Source organism: Xiphophorus maculatus, chromosome 1 (assembly GCF_002775205.1).
Source record: "Xiphophorus maculatus strain JP 163 A chromosome 1, X_maculatus-5.0-male, whole genome shotgun sequence".
NCBI lineage: Eukaryota > Metazoa > Chordata > Actinopteri > Cyprinodontiformes > Poeciliidae > Xiphophorus > Xiphophorus maculatus.
In genome coordinates, this window is record NC_036443.1 from 10,499,343 (window position 1) to 10,516,717 (window position 17,375).

Consider the following 17,375-nt stretch of genomic DNA (forward strand, 5'->3'; position numbering starts at 1 on the left):
GCTGTCTTTTTTTACCATGACTGTATTTTTTAATTGTCAGCTATAGAAAAGCAATTTAAAGAGACACAATCAAAAAACTTGGATTTTATACTTCTAAAAAGTAAAAGCAACATTAGTTTAATCATGATAAATAGCTTTCAAGGCTTCTAAATCCCCTTCTTTGTTTGTGCACAGAAACTCTCTTGTCATTGGCTCTTGAAGGTTATTGTTTTTCCTTCTGTCCCTGCAGCCCGATCAGTATATGTGCTTTTCATTTCCCCTGCGAAAATAAAGTTAGGCCTGAGCTGCACTGGGGGTGGGAAGCGTGAGGGGGGGGGGCATATCTATTTTTAACTCCAGTGAATCGCAGGCATCTTGTGGGAGAAGAACACAGGGAGGGAGACACAATGTTGAAATGACAGGATGCTTTTCACATGGCAAGACAAGACCTCCACGAAATTTGAGCTGATTGGAAGACATTTGCATTATGCACAACATACTGTGTGCACGGGCGTGCATGCCGGAAAACTATTCTCATCATTTCAATGGCCATTTCTGTCTTCAGTCATTTCAGTTGGTGGCAGCTTAGAAACTATACTGTAACCATGGTTACTTAAGTGCAAGATTAGATTTAAAATGGAAGAAATTACCTTATCATGGTAAAGCAATCTGTTCAACTTCCTGTACACGTAGCAGGAAAACTGCTATTGGATATTATAAAGTGCGTCCTCACAGAATACCAAGAGAGAATTTACATCCATTCACTTGCAATCTTCAATTTACACTTCTCACTGTAAAGACAGTGACCCCACCAGAGGGTCCATGTTAAACTGCTTTTCCCACAAGAGAATACGAGTAATGAATGAGGACGAAATGCTGATCTCGCGTTTCCGCTCATGCCTCTGCATCCAAATCAGGAGATAGCGGCACACTCGCTGCTGTATCCTGTACCCTGGAGAGACTGTCAAGGCTGCTTTTATAAATGATTCTCCGGCACAGCAAGAAAAACCATTAGGGAACGCAGAGGAAACGATAAATGACCCAGGGAGGTGTTCAGAAACCTCATGCATTTATGAAGCAATGAAATCTGGGACCCCCCCCCCACCACCACCACCACCCTGGTAGTGCTTGCATTCAGGGATTGCTTTGTCAGTCATTTTCTTGCTGCAGGGACCTCAGCTTTCACACATGTGAGACAAAACACATTGACCTGGGTGGATTGTGTGTTTAAATCTGACTCGCACAAATACGTTTGTCAATATTTTGTGTGAGGGAAAGATTCCCTTGGAGTCGCTGGTCGATGCTGCAGATACTGAAACACGGAAAGCTGCACACAGAAGATAATTTTAGAAAAAATAAATAAATGCCTTTTTATGAGAGAATCGTCTTTTATCCATCCTTGCACACCTTCACAAAGCAGAGAAAGTCAGACACCACGTGTTATCTAGGAGCGGAGCCAGCAGGACTTCCCTTGCAGAAGGGATGACGTACCACTCTATAGCTTGTTTGGTTTAAATCTTTCTTCTTTACTGGAAGTACTTCTAAATTTGATTGCCTTCTCACAAACGTTTTTTCACAGAGCACAAATGTCTCTGAAAGAATGGAAAGCACAGCCACTACAGCGACTGGTTCTGACTATTAAAGATTTGCTCTGATTATTAGGGGTGTACAAAACATAAAAAAATATTCAGTGTCATTGAATCTTATATTGTAATTGCAAAGGACTACTTAGGCCCCATACCATTATAGGCTATAATAGTTACACAATGCAGTGAAAAAAGTAATTTCCCCTTTGCAAATTTCTTGTTTTCCGCTTTTTGTCAGTTGAAAGTTTTAAAATCATGAAGCAATTTGATATATTTAAAGACAACCAGAGCAAACACAAAAAGAAGTTTTCAAATTATGATTCAATTTATTAAGGTTAAAGTCCATCCACACCAACCTTCTAATGTGAACCAGCAATTGCTCTCCAAACATAGCAGCTGTGCAACTCTTGGTGGCAACAATTGCTGTGAAACGTTTCTCATAACTTGCAATGAGCCTTTGCAGCTCTGTGGAGGAATATTGTCATGTTACATCATCTCAAGTGGATTTCAGCCCAGCCTTGACAAGGCCATTCCAAGGAAGGTTCACCACTAATCTGTGTTTTCTCTATGTGTGCATGACAGTGCTCACTGTACTTCACTGAAGCCCAAAAGCCTCAGAAAGTGGACATTTCTTGGTTCTACTGGTTGAGTTGTAACCAGGCCTTGGACTGGCTAGTGAAAGTCATCCAATTATGGAGGAAAATTATTTCACTATCACACATGGTTCTTATGAACTTTTATTGCAAAACTCCATATTCATCCAGACCTTTGGCAATTTTAGAAACTAGAAGAATTAAATGTCTGAAGATATTTCTTTTCATATTCTTATTTTCCTTTTACATGCACATTTAGTCATTGAAAATATCGAATTCAAATTACATACTTTTCAAGATGGAACAATGTATCAAAAGTTAAAAATTAAACATCAAGATGAGTTTTTGGAAGGGCTAGGAACTCAAGTGCATCATGCTGATGTGGATTTATTGGACAACAAAATGTGAACGTACAGAAAACACAGAGGAAACTCGAGACACAGGAGCCAGGAATTAGAACAACAGCAGAAACTGGCAAAGAGTAATGAAAACCAGCTAGTTTAATGCTGTTGACGTGTGATTGTGACGTCAAAGGGAGGTGAGAACATTTAGCAGCTGCTGAAGAGCAAGGATAAGGACCTGGGAAGAAGAGACTAATGACAGCACAGAAAAATGAAATGACTGGGGGAGAACAATCAGCACTCGGTAAACAGAGCTAAATGTAGAAAATACATAAATAACTCAGAATACAAAACGCATATAGACAAAACTAATCACAAAGTCCATGGGATGATGTCCTAAAATATTTTCAGTGTAATGTCAAAGTACCATGATGAGTGGTAAGTTTTCTCCAGCTGCATTAATCTTTTACAAAACAACTGCTGCACCCCTCCCCTACCTGCTGCTGTACACTGATGGCCACGCGGCTGAAAGCAGGCTACAACACTTTGTCATTGCTAACGTGGAATACAAATTCCTATGATGATCCGTTTCTGTTTTGAATAAAAATTACAGTGTAAATACCCCATTGTTTTTCTATATTGCCAGGTATTTATATATTTTTAGTTTGAATGCGTACTTTGTTTGCTTCTCTCAAGTCATCATTACAGCCATATTCATGTTCCATGTGTTCCTTATACTGTGCAACACTACTATATGTGTGTCTAATGGGAGGTTACAGCTGAAAGTGAGAGTGGGGGCAGCCTGGTGCCTGTGGAGCCAGTGGGCGGGAATGCCTTCTGTTACTTTTTACTTCCAGGTCACCTACCATCTTAGAAAGTCCAACACTTTCCCCTTGTCAAGTTTAAATAAAGGACATATGTCAGTTTATGGTACAAAAACAAAGCCTCTATCGTACTCAACAATGGATATTAACCTAATGAATGTTAACCTTAACCGAAGCACTTATCTGGTTACCAATATATTTAATTCAAACCCATTTTTCAATTACAGCTTCATTTTTATTCGAGCAGTACAGGCAGCTCTTTTTAGACTCGTTTTACTCTGACGACTGAACAATGAACATTTTAAAGGCACAGAGTGCCAGAGAACATAGGTTATTATGTTCAAATTTATCCCAGTCTTTTTCAGAAAAGAACTTGTGAAGACGTGTTCCAGATTTTTCCGGTCTCATCATTTGGCGTCAAAAGACATTTTACTTATTTTTCTTATCCCACCCTCCGCAAACTCCCATCTTTCAGCAGTCAAAGTCAGCTATTTTAGATTATTTACTTGTTTTGAGGTTTCTGTCCTTAAAAACAATTTCCCTTAGGTGGAATTCTTTTAAGAAACCACTAGTAGAAGTGTGTGTCTAACAACTATCTGTCAACACTTTTTCACCATTAAAAATGATAACAGTATATAGTTTTTGTTGATGCCCAGTGAGTGATTCAGAGTCATCAGCAAATGCAGTGATTTATCTGGTTCTGAATGCTTCGAGAGAAAAAATAAAACAACAGTAACTATAACTTCAATATCGATGCGAAGAGTCACCACACATTTGGACATTTCCAATACTATGGAGACACAGTCAAGCCTAAATATTGTGTACAAATCTTTGTATGGTAACCTGCTAAAAACGCTGTCCAGTCCCTTTAAAAAGCATTTGGTCCTTCAGCATGAACAACATAAAAAACATCAAAGATACATTCAGAAAAGCACACACAAAGTTAACAGGAGACAAAACAGAGGTAAAAAGGTAAGAAACAAGATGATCTAAAAGAAACTGATGTATATGTATTGGTAAGGGAGGAAGACTCTAAAGTGGTAAAGAAAGCATAAAGATGAGCTAACAAAACTATGAATATAATGTTTTGCATGTTAACAGCCTGTGCAAAAATTGAAGAAAAAAAAAAACTTACGAATGTAGTCCTGGACGCTGCACGGTACTGCGTGTACAAACTGAATCAGCTGGGGATTTACTAATATTTTTCCAGGAGGCACTTCACAGGAAAGAGTTTGTGTACAGGATTGGCAGCTCCCAGGTGTAGTTGAGTGTGTCATAAGCCATCTCTTTTAATGAATGGGAAGCAAGAGATTGCGTGTAGTTCATCAGACTGTTCCTGAAACAAATGAAATAATCCTCATAATTGTTGCAAAATCCACTGCACTGGGGACAATTTGAGTTTCTCTATTTATTAAGGAGATTCTATCTATCTATCTATCTATCTATCTATCTATCTATCTATCTATCTATCTATCTATCTATCTATCTATCTATCTATCTATCTATCTATCTATCTATCTATCTATCTATCTATCTATCTATCTATCTATCTATCTATCTATCTATCTATCTATCTATCTATCTATCTATCTATCTATCTATCTATCTATCTATCTATCTCTATATATATATCCTTTTCATTGCATGGGTGCAATCTCAGCCCTGCGGGCGGAAAACTGCTCTAACTGAATCATCCAGGGACGGAGACTTATATAACAAGTCCTATAATGTCAATGAAAGGCGCATGTAAAAGAAGCATGAATAACATGGAGAAGGAACATGTATGAGTTGATACAGGGTTTAATGCATTAGATCATTTTGCAATTACAGAGGCGACCGCTAAATCTAAACACTGTAGGCCTATTTAAATCATTGGTTTTCTCCGAACATGGGAAATGAAGTCCATTCATAATTAGTTCACAACATTTTATGTTCGTGATGCTTACAGTTATTTTTCGCGAAAGCGTCAAAAAACAGAAAAAATAATAGAAAAGAAAGAAATCAACAGCTCTACTCCGTCTAAATGAGGATCCTGTGTGTTTTTTTTTATTCTATGAATTATTCCTTATTGCGGTTCACTCCCACGGCCGCGGCGTGTCTGACTCACGAGCGCGCTTCCTCTGCCGGGAGCGCGCATCAGTCATGCCTCATCCACCGCGCGCCTCGCTTGCGTCGGAGGGCAAAAGAAGAATTTTGTCTTTTATTCTGTAATTATCTCGCTGTCGCTCCGCTCGGCGCTGTTTCCAAAGAAAAACCGATGTTTGTTCTTTAAACGAGCCAAAACGGCTCGATATTCTTTTTATGTTTTTGCCGTCCTGTGAATGAAACAAAAAGACTGGCAAGACAAGGAGTAACTGGCTCCAGCTGCGGTGCTGTGGTGGGTTTCCTTTTTCTTTGTAGGTCATTCTCTTAACTTAATGCTGTCGACACTCCCGTCACTGTATACAGCCTGAGGATTTAAACGCAGGAAAGCCACTTTAAGGCACTTGAACTGACGAGACGAGGCGACCGCCTTTCATTCTTGTGGGGGGGGAAAAAAGAGCTGCTAGGAGACTGATCATCCTGTGGAGGAAAAAAAAAAGGTAAGATAAAACTCTGGTAGCTTATTATGTTAATGCCACACTCGATGGTGATTAACCCGCTAATTCATAATTGATGTTAAGCAAACAAAAAATAACGAGGCTCCATCCAAACAGGTGGTGTTCTGAAGCAGAAACAGCTCAGCTGCTGGCGAAGAAAGTGAATGTGAATGCAAATGTTTGAATCAAAATGTGGACCTTCGTTGGCCGGGCAGGTCTGACCTATATCAAATGGCACTAGAAACAATTTCGGACCGAGAAGTGGCTTGGTTAAAAGATGAATGGCACGCAATACATACTGTAGGTTTAGTTATGGGATTTGGCAGCTTAATTAAATGAGGAGCATCAGCTACAATAAATGTATGTGACCTTATACTAGTAATTACAGAGAGGACGCTGAGTATTGACGGAACACCCACCAATAAAAGGGGGCATGTAACCTAGATACACCAGTGTACCTATTGTCTAAACTGACATTAGCATAAAAAAAAAGCCTTCTGAATGTTTTAGAAATCATAAACGCTATTACAGGTATCAATAGGACTTGTAAACTTAATTTTAGAAATGTGTTAATCCTATTTGATGTCAGCCGTTTTTATATTTTTGTGATTATATCCATTTACAACATTAGACTGCTTAGTACAAAGTACATGGGTTGATTTTTGTTTTTGCCTTTTAAGGAAGTTTTAACTTGAATTTAGGTGGAGCAGGTACTAAAGTTTAAGGGTGACCTCATGCTCTACACGCATGTGGAACAAGCATTGCCTTAGTATTTTCTAATGTACAGTGACTCCCAAAGGAGCACTGTACATTAGAAACGACAAACAATTTCAAAACCTTTTCCGAATATGATGTGTCACATATCCTACACAATTTTAGCATAAAGTCCCCATTTTTTCCAAACACGCTTCTTTACCCTCAGCACATGCTCAATGGAAAACTGGTCAATCACAAGCTAACACATAGCATCATAACACAACCCACAAAATGAAAGAAAGAAAGTTCAATCCCGCCTTGACCCGCCGAAATATTCATCACAATATCCCGGAGTCCAAGTTATAGTTCAAACCCAAAACCTCTAATGGTTTCTACCATTGTTACAGAAAAACATCTGTCCTTCCATCAGTGAATTTCCTAGCTTGTTTTTTTTTTTTTTTTAAACAAAGACATTTAGGATTCCTCACTTGAAGAAAAGGAGGTTCATGTTTGACCCACTTTATCAAAACAGTCTTCCTTGCCACCATTAGAATTTTAACTTGTTGAATCAAAGAGTCAGGAACATTACCAAGCAAGCAGTGGAACTAGTGGCACGTCTTTACTTATTATTACTTATTTTACTGATGCTTTAAAAAAAACCTGGATGATTTCCACAGACAATGGAACTTCCATTTAGGACAATTTGGGGAAACTCCGCTTTTATGCTTACTGTAACTATATGACGAGATATAAACACGTCAAAAAACTTAAAAACTTTTTTAAAGGATTAGGTTAAAAAGGCAATAACCTAGTTTCATAAGTGTGTAAACATCTAAATCCATACTATGTTTCAGTACATTTGGATTCAATTTCAGTTTTTAGTTTTATTTGGTACACACTGAACATCAATAAATTTAATCTGATTAACCTGAAATAAAGTTCAGCTTTCCTCATAGGGTTGAAATAATATTTCCATTCTCCAACTAAATCAATGATTAACGTAGCACTTATAAAGGACCAACACCACCTCCTCATACAAATGTATCAGTCAGGAGCACGATATAAAAAAAAAAAATCCAGAGTTTTCTACCTACCTCATAACTGTCATGACAAGAAAACATATTGATAAAACTGATATTGCGACATTTGAATATTAACTGGTCAAAGAGACTGACAACAATCCAGAATGTGTTTGATGTGACAATAATATCACATGGTGAAACATTTTATATCAAGTCAGAATCATATTATTCCAAATGAAATGTCCCATCCTATCTAAAAGTTTCTAAAAGCTTGTGAGAAAATGTGTTATATTCTGATTTAATCCAAGTTGATTTTTGGTTCACAATTCCAGAGAGCACATTTAAGTCCACAATTATTCATACCACATGGCATTTTTAGAGATAAAACCATTACTCAATCATGACATTTGTTTCTGATTGGAAATTAGAAGTGTATTTCTCAAAAATGAAAAAACAATGTTAAAAGAAGTACAATAAAAGACAAAAACATCTGGCTCATACATTTTATTTAAACATTTATATATATTTCTCTTAATAACCAACAAAAAAATCAGTTGAATAGAAAAACCTTTATTGGCATTTCAACAACCAAAAAGATTTTTTTTTAGCTTGTTTACGCTGGCATCTTTGATCATCCACCTTGTGTAATAAGCTCAAGATGAATGTCTTCCAGTCAGAAAACAAATTCAAATATTACTTAATATGTAAAGCGTATTGAAAATGTTGGATGTAGCTTGCACATGAACCAAGAGTGAACAATACCTGTAGGGGAGAATATTAGAGGGTTTTATTTTCAGCATTATTCTAAGTTCAATCATAAAGCCAACACAACAAAACAGCTGCTTAATGAAAGGAATATTAAAATCTTGGGATTATTTTTGACACTTCAGAACTGACTCTGACAAAGCATTTGTTGTCACATGAAGTAGATATGGACAAGAGATGTTTCCAAAGTCTGATCAATTTGGTGCAGAAGAAAAAAACTGTCAGGTTGTGAATAGACTTGAATGAATAAGAAAACCCGTCAGATTACAGCCACGACCCTAAATCCTAGATCACATTACACTGGTAAAATTCTTAGAAATTATAAATCGCTGTCCTAATATTTCACAATACAAAAACCTGACATTTAGCTGATGTGTACACTTATGGAGCCACATCATTTGACTGATCATGAGCCGTCGGTTTATTTTGACATTAGATTTAGCACAGGTCACCACTGTACAGAAAGCAGCCACGGCACTCAGTTCACTGTCGGGGAAAAAGAGCTGCGGCCTGTGTGCGACAGTTTTTGCTACACCAGATCTCAATGTTTCGCAGGGCAACTGTGACATTTTGTTTGTCGCACGTTCAGCTCTGTCATTTGTGACCACGTTAGGCTGCGTTCACACCTTTCCATTCTCCATTTACCAACAACAAATCAACTGTTTTCGTCTAGACAGATTTATGTTATATTGTAATGGCAGCATTACGTAAAGAGCAGACTGAAATGTTATCTCTCCTAGAAGGGTGAGGATATTTACATCTATTTAAGAATATTCCATATGCAAACGGTGCTCGACAAATGTGTTCATACCACTTGAACCTTCTGTCAAGTTTCAATTTACAAACTTCAGTTTGTATTTTTTCGTTTGGAACTTCATGTGAAACACAAAATATCACAAAGAAGGAAAAAGAAACCCATGAGAAATCCCAATTGCAGCTTTCGCCACGCCAGGATAAGGACACATCAAAGATGTGAAAAATGTACTCTGGATAGATTAGACCTAAACTGAACTTTTTAACCCAAATGTAAAATAATGTGTGGTGAAAAAGTAACGCTGGTTATCACCCTGAACAAACCATTCTCCCAATGAATCATGGTAGTGGCAGAATCATGCTGCAGGAATGCAGAAAAAAAGCATAAAGACAAAAAAATGGTTAAAAATATTGCCATGTGTTCTTGTCCACTTCACAACTGAACTACATTTTGTTGGTCTGTATCATTATACTACTTTAAAATACTTTTAGGGTTGTGGTTGTAATCTGACAAAATGTAAAAACCTTAAAAGGGAACGGAGCCTTTTACATCCAGGTACTTTATCTAATTTGTCATTCATTGACACAGTTGAAGGTAACTTTGTAAACAAGAAGAGGGCTTCAGGGTTGCATTGGTAATGGAAAATTCAGCTGCACACTGTGTAACAATTGGCTCATGTTGTTCAGAGGAGCCATCATCATGTTTTTTCTATGATGATGAAACCTGATGGATTGTGGCCTTTAATGGTGAAGCATGATTGGCCTGGTACAATTTTTATTTTTTATTTTTTCAAAAAAATACTGAATGTTGCATATCATTTTCATAGTGGTAACTTGCTAGGTTTTAAAGATTATACAGGACATTCTTGGCTCTGAAAGTGGAAGGCTAATGGGAGCTACAATCTCAAAGAGGGTCCGATGTTTATACAAAGTTCTTTCTAAATCATTGCTCTGGGCCTGTTATGTAACATTTTCTGATAGACAATGTCCCATGTGGAAGTATTATTTCACTTATCAAAATATCACCAATCTAAACTACATACAGTTCAGACAGAAATTTCCACATGTGCTCATAATTTAAAATATATTCTCTCTTTCATAAGCGTGTCAGGATTATGTCAGTGAGTTAATCTTCCGTTCTTCATATGCTTTAACTCTTTTGTCCTCGTAATATTTATTAGATTCAGCAAAAAAAAAAAAAAAAATTCAGTGCTTGACTTCTAAATAAAAGGCAAAAGTGTGCTGGAAGTTTACAACAGCATTTGATCTATAGGTACAGACCCTGCTTTGGCTGATAGATGAAACTATTTTAAGAGAGCTTTGAAAAGCAGGTAGAATGAAGCCCCCAGTATGAATGCTTGATGATACAAATGGCAATAAATCCCCCATAAATAAGAATGTATTAAAAAATCCTGAAACACAATCTTGCTAAAAATACAAACATTTCTGATAATTAGGTTATGTGTTTTACAAAAATCATGTTTGAGATAGTAATTGGACACATTCCAATAATGTGTATTATTTGAAAAAGAAATTACACTCAACTAACGATGATGGTTCCTCCAGCTTTATCAACTACATATTGTCAGTATATAAGGCTGTGACTTAAACACATAAATGTATTAAGGTTATGTGTGTAAATAAAATGGATAAAAATTGTATATGTGTGAGTTAATTTAACTAGCTTTTTCTAGGTAATTGTTGTCTGGATGTTTCTTACAGAATGCAGCATAGAATCACTGGACATGCTTAGGTGATTTACATTTCCTAGCAAACGCTGTACAAAATCTGTACTCTATGAAAATGTGTTTGTGGTGATTTAGAGAAATTTAGTTGGTGATATTATGCCTGCATTTAAAATTTCCACTTTTATATAACATTATTAATTCTAATCAATGTTGTATAAAGTAGATAAAGATAAATCAAACTGGTCACCCATTTTCTATTGACACCCCTGCCAATTGTTCACTTGGTTTAGCAATTAGCATTAGCATTGCTTGGTAATGCAGAATATTAGAATGTTTTAAATACATTTTTAATACCTTTTTTTTGTTTGGAGACTTCAGCTGAGCGGGGCTGACACAGGGGCTCAAGTCTGGGTAGAGAGCACGCTGCCAACTTATTCTGCCACCCTGCTGTGCATTAGTGAAATGCTGTGATTAAGTGGAAGGGGCATGTGCTCACAACATGTTATTGTTGTTGTTTGAGGTCTTAAGTATGTGCGCTTCCACATTTGCTGTCTGCTTTCATCTGCTGGGAGCGTGCTCTGTTACAAGTTTGCATTTACAGAGAGCAGTTCTCGACGGGAAGATCAAGATGTGCAAAATACACAAACTTCATTCAAACTTAGAGTATACATTTGTGTGTAAAAGAATTTTATTTCTAGTTTTCCACTCTTGTTGAAAGAAAATACATCTACACCACTGTCATAAAGTGCTACTCTAGTAAAATTGTGGTTACTTGTACTTCTGGTAAAGTAAAAACCATAGTTAATTTAATCTATTTTATTTATGCAGCAACTTTTAAAATAAAAACTAAAAGGCGCTTCAGTTAAAAGGGAATTATTGCATGGCAATCAGTAAAGGTTTGGAGATCCTATTAGAACGGCTTCCATGTTTTGGCTGTATGTAATCCAGAGAGAGAAGTGTTAGGAAGGCTAGTGAAATTTTAATTTTCTATGCACACAAAAAAGCAGAAATAACCATTTCCAGCATAGTATTATACTATATGTACAGTTTAAAAATATATTTAAACGAAAAATAAGAGACGGAGCAAAACGTTTGTGTGTTGCAAATAATAAACCACAGTTAAAAGTAGGGCTGTCCTTTTCTGAAAAGTAATACAAAGATTAATGTCATCAGCATTGGTAGAGAACCAAGTTATTACTGAATCATCTTAAAATATATATGAAGCAAATAAAGCATAAATAAAAAAGGCCTCAATAATGTTAAACCAATTCAACTATAATACTGTACATATAGAAAATCCTGTTGCATTTTATCCATTTCAGTGTAAAACAGTTGCTACATTTTCCTTTACACTTGCCAATGATTGCTGTTAGATAAACTAATTTGTAACTACAGGCTTAATGTGTATTGTATAAAAGATGAGTGAACTCAGATTCTGCATTAGTCATAATTCACTCTTATTTAATCACCTTTTAATGTTTCCAAGCAACTCATGCAGAAGGATAGCTTGAATTGTAGGACAATATTAGCTTTCTATCATCCTGTTCTGATTTGCTGGTATTTATGGAGCTGCTAGTCTTATAAGTTTTATGTCCGAATAATTTAATATTGGCAGAGCGGCACTGAGATACTGAGATAAAGTGGATTGTGCTGGTGATCTTTCTTGGCTCAAAGGATTTTTTCTTGGCCTCATTATAAATAGATAATGAGCGCTCAATGTAAATGAACAAGATTGATTGCATATTATTCTTTGAGGGTCAGCCCAATCCTTCATGTGGTGAAGAGGAACACTTCAACACCGTGTGAAGGACGGAACAGTAAAAAAATAAAAATAAAAAAAGGTTTACAAGGTTGTTTGTTTTGTTTCAAGGAAATCTTTATTTTTATGAGGCACTGGACTAGGCTACTATGGGTCCTATCATTCTATTCAGAGCAAATTTGTTTATTGATGACAATATTTTTGGCCTTCTGCTCCTTGAGCTTATTGAGATTTGAGCTTTTAACTTTTGCTTATAATAGGACAGGCTAGATTTGGAAATTTCTGCATTGAGGTAATGGTCCACGTTACCTAGGGAACAAACATGGAGCCTGCCTTTTACAGTGAGTCATGCTAACTGAGCTTAGCGATGCTAAGCCCAATTAACTAGCTGAGTCCTTTCTCGCACATGTTGTGTGATGTTATGTGGTCTGTTCCTGATATTAATAATTAATGAATATTCACTAAAAGAAGGCTGGAGAAAATATTTTGAATGCTGTTAATTAAATTTTTTTTAAAGAGAAATGGTTGTAGGATGAAATTAACATCAACAGGTTAAAGCTGTGCTGGAACTGGAAATCAGAACATAGAGCTTTCAGATATAGATTTTCTATTCATCTTTTTGGCTACATAGTTCTAATATATTCTCTTTAGGTCTCTAAATGGAAATAGTTCAACTTTTCTGACAAAGATGTTAAAGTTTTACACATTTTTTTATTCTCTTTCGTGCTTCACTTTCATAATTACAAATGAGATCACCTGATGCTTTCAAGAGGAGAAAATATTAATATGCCAGTAGCAACTTAACAGCTTCAGGATCTTAAGTTGAAAAACCAATAGATAATGTCCTGTTGGTTATTTCCAGTTTTCACTTTTACTCTCTGTTCTTTTCCTCTCTTGCAACAAATAACTGTGTTGCTAGTTTAGCCCAACTTGAATATATTGTTAGTCTGTAAATGTCAGTGGTTTACTCTAATGCAGCCCCACCTCAGCACAATCCCATTTCCTGTGTTTCACTGTTGGCACTGTTCAGCCAGACATTGCCATATTCTTGGTGAAATCCCTACTAACAATGTTCCAGCTGGTCCATACATTCAGTTTGTCCTGTTCTTCTTTATTTTATTTTAAACCCCATTGTGCTCTATTTATCAGCTTCTTTCCATGGTCATTGGCAAAGGTAAATGTTCTTCTCTGAGATCACTTCCTTATTTCTTCATTGTGAATCAATTCTCTACTAGTATATTGATTTTTATCCCTCTGACCCTGCTGTCAGCAGTCAGGTCTGTATGTAACGTTACCCCCTGATCTGTCTAAGAAAGCTTTTAGTAAGTGATTTTCTGGAATAGATATTCCTCTGGGGACTGCCACATGTTCATCTCTTATTCAGTCTATTTCTAAATTAGTAACTGGATGTATACAGAGATATATATATATATATATATATCAAACTTTAGATAGTTTCAAGCGTTTAAATACAGGAGAAGAACCAGGAAGAATTTATTGTGCCAGCAGGAAATGACTTTGTATTTTTGCTGACTGTACTTTCAGAGTTAATCACCTGTCATGTGTAAGCATCAGAGATGTATTATCAAATACTGAGCCTGTACTCTGGGGAAAGCAGCAATGCTCCATGGAGCATATTTTATTTTCCTCTCTGACGGCTCTATAGAAGTGTGGTTGGCTGGCCAACAAGGCCGCCATGAATCACACTAGACACTAGGGCATTTATAAAAGCTTTACTTTACTGTTAAAAGCAGGAAGGTGCAAAGATTCCCTCCTGACACACTGACCAAGTGTTAGCTGGCGTAGCATAGATATCACCAAGAAAAAGGGGACAGCTTAATTACCAGTCTGATTTTCTGCAGATACCATTTTATCCTTTATTTTAATAGATAAATCCATCTTCATGCCTGCCAATATTTGGCTGCCCAAGATTCGATCTCATCCTCTCTTTCTAAAATGCTTATAGCATGAGGTAAAGAAACAAAAGAGAAGTGTTTGTTCCTTTTATCACCATCCAAAATATGACTCATGTGTAACGAGGTAAGTTTGTGTGCTGAAGAATAAAGACACATTTTGCCCTGTGGCTGTTTTCACAAGGACTCCCCGATGTAAATGGTGCACATCTTACAGGCAAAGGCATTATGGTGATAAATGATTTTGGTTGCTCCCAGGAATGAAGTAATGTGGTTTGTTCGGTATTTACTGTAAACACACAGCCACTACCTGATGTGCACTATAAGCTCCTTTATTAAAGTATTTGCCCCCTTACAGATTTTTTTCTGTTTTGAAAGTCACATTTAAATGTATCAGAGTAAAGCAATTACAAAATACTTTTTCTACATGATTTCTGGAAAGTTGAGTTAAATTTCACTAGTAGCACTAGCATTCAGAAGTACTTCATGTAAAGTACTGACATGAAGTACTGTCTCAATCATAACTTGATCTAAAGAAATTCAAGAACGGAGAACAAACAAAATCATTGGCGGCCCCGTTAATATAATCTGGTTAGTTATAAAGCCGATTTGAAGACTTTGGGACTCCAGCAAATTGCAGTGAGCTATTACCCCAAATGAAGAAACCAAAAAACATTGGTGAGCCTTTCCAAAAGCACTTTAATGACTCATGCTGGAGGACATTAACGGACCCACAACAACATCTAATGAACTACTTCCCTAACCTCGGATAAGGTTAGTATTTGTGATGCAACAATAAGAGAGAGGCTTCGCAAAAATGGGAGAGTCGTAAGGCCAAAACCATTACTGACCCAAAGGCCTGCCAAAAAACATCTTGACAAAGATTTTTCTGCAAATATTTTGTGCCATAATTACACCAAAGTGGTACATTTTAAGATATGTGTCAGGTTGCATGTGGTTTAAAACTAATATTTAAACAAAGAAGATGCCAACAGTTAAACAGTTCGAGTTGGTAGTGCGATGATGTGGGGTTGCTTGTTATTTCAGAACCTGAACAACTAGCTGTAAGTAAGTGAAGTTTATTTATTAATCACTTTTCACGGACACAAAGTGTCGTACAACAAAAGTCAAAGTTGTACAAATAAAAACAAAAATGAGAAGCACAATAAAACATGACAAAAACCCAGGAAAACAAAAGAGTAACTTTTTTCCATCATTTACAGCAATTGGCTGAATGAGGCTTCATTTTACTAGAAGGTCAAATACTCTGACTGAGAGATTGTTTTTGTGCAGATCTTTATACAGGTTCAATACTTTGTCTTAATGGAGGAGTAACAACATTTTATCTGCTCCACAGACAAATAAAGAGCAAATGGACCAATCTGAATCTGCAAAAAACATATAACTAATAGGAACATTTTTGATTTGTCCTTGAAGGGAAACATCCAAATGGCATAATTATTGATAAAAAGAACTGTTTGGTAAAAAACGAGCCAGTTTCATAAGGTATATATATTAACTACAGCTTCACTTTCATGCATTGCTTTTCATGCCGACAGTTCATGAAAGTTAGGTTACATGTAAAATGAATTACTATTAAAATGCATGACCCATTTCTGTTTTCCAATCTGTGCCTCTCATTTAACATTCAGTGTCTTGGTGTCAGAGAGAGAAAGTCTCCGTTCTGTGTGTGTGTGTGGGCGTGTGTGTGTGTGTGTGTGCACGTGGAGTTGTCAGTGCTGATTTCCCTTGTGTAAAGGACAGATTTGGCTTGAAGGCCTGTGGGATTGTGGGCAATTGAGCTGTTAGCTTCTGTAGTTAGAAAGACCGTCAGTCAAATGGTTAAATAAAACCTGAGCTACAACTACTAGTACTGCTGCTGCTCCTCCTGTCCTACCGCAATACTTCTTTGAGAAGCAGGAAAATAATATTTTGATGTTTTTGGGTGGATTTTTTTTTAAATTTGATTAAGCCTCTTTTGGTTGAAGGTTTCACAATGTATAAAATGATGCTGGCTGGATCTGCGTTTCTTACTGGGTTGTTGGCAAATCAGAATGCGGTCGGTCAATATCCTTAAAATTACCAACATGGGCCCTTGTGGGCTTCTTACATTTAGTTTGAATTGGAAATTTCATCAGTTAATCATGAACTGTATTGTCTTCTACAGCTCATGTGAATTCAGCAGAATATGAAATCCTGTGAACCTACTGGCCTGGTGTTTCTGATTTTTCGCCGTCTATTTTTAACCAGCAACAAATGTTGTTCAGGTCAAAATAAAATACTGGGCATATGTGTGTCAAAGATGTATTTAAATATGTTAAAGACATTGACTCATCTTTAACATTGAGCTTAAGTGTAATGAAGTAGTTCCTATTTTGTACTTGACTATTAGCAGTTCACTTTATCCCTGGACATTAAAATACCAGTTGTACACATTCAGAGAAAAACAAATTGGACTTGTGAAATATTTTCTCTCTATTGAATTTAAACCTATCTGTGTACTTCTTAAGCTGGCTGAGTCATCCTGGAGGAAGAGTTTCTGATTTTTCCTCTACTCTCTTCTGCTTTCCAGGAAAGGTATATCTCTCTTTTATTCGATGTTTAATGTCTGCAGACATTATACTTTGGTGAAACAGAGGCTAGTCAGAGCAGGGCTAAGACAAAAGTCGACTTGTGCCATGTCAGAAGAGCTTCAATATAAAAAATGTCTTCAAAAGTGTCATACTTCATTCAAATCACCCTGAGTACACCATGAAGAGCTTTCAGCATTAATTAGTTGGATGCTCTTTTTTTTTTTTTTTAAATATGAACCTTTAAACTGCCATTGCTTATTAGAGAACGATTTCCATGGAATAAAATAGAGTTGTTTTAACAGCA

At 36.5% G+C, this 17,375-nt stretch overlaps 1 protein-coding gene across 1 annotated transcript in view; it reads left to right on the top strand.

The window, feature by feature from the left end:
• The first annotated feature begins 5,186 nt into the window (after window positions 1-5,186).
• The window catches only part of gpr153 (G protein-coupled receptor 153), a 35,116-nt gene continuing 22,927 nt past the window's right edge, over window positions 5,187-17,375 (top strand). Inside the window, exon 1 of the mRNA XM_005800092.2 lies at window positions 5,187-5,905. The gene's annotated coding sequence lies outside the window, so the exon portion shown is untranslated. The remainder of the gene's footprint in view (window positions 5,906-17,375) is intronic.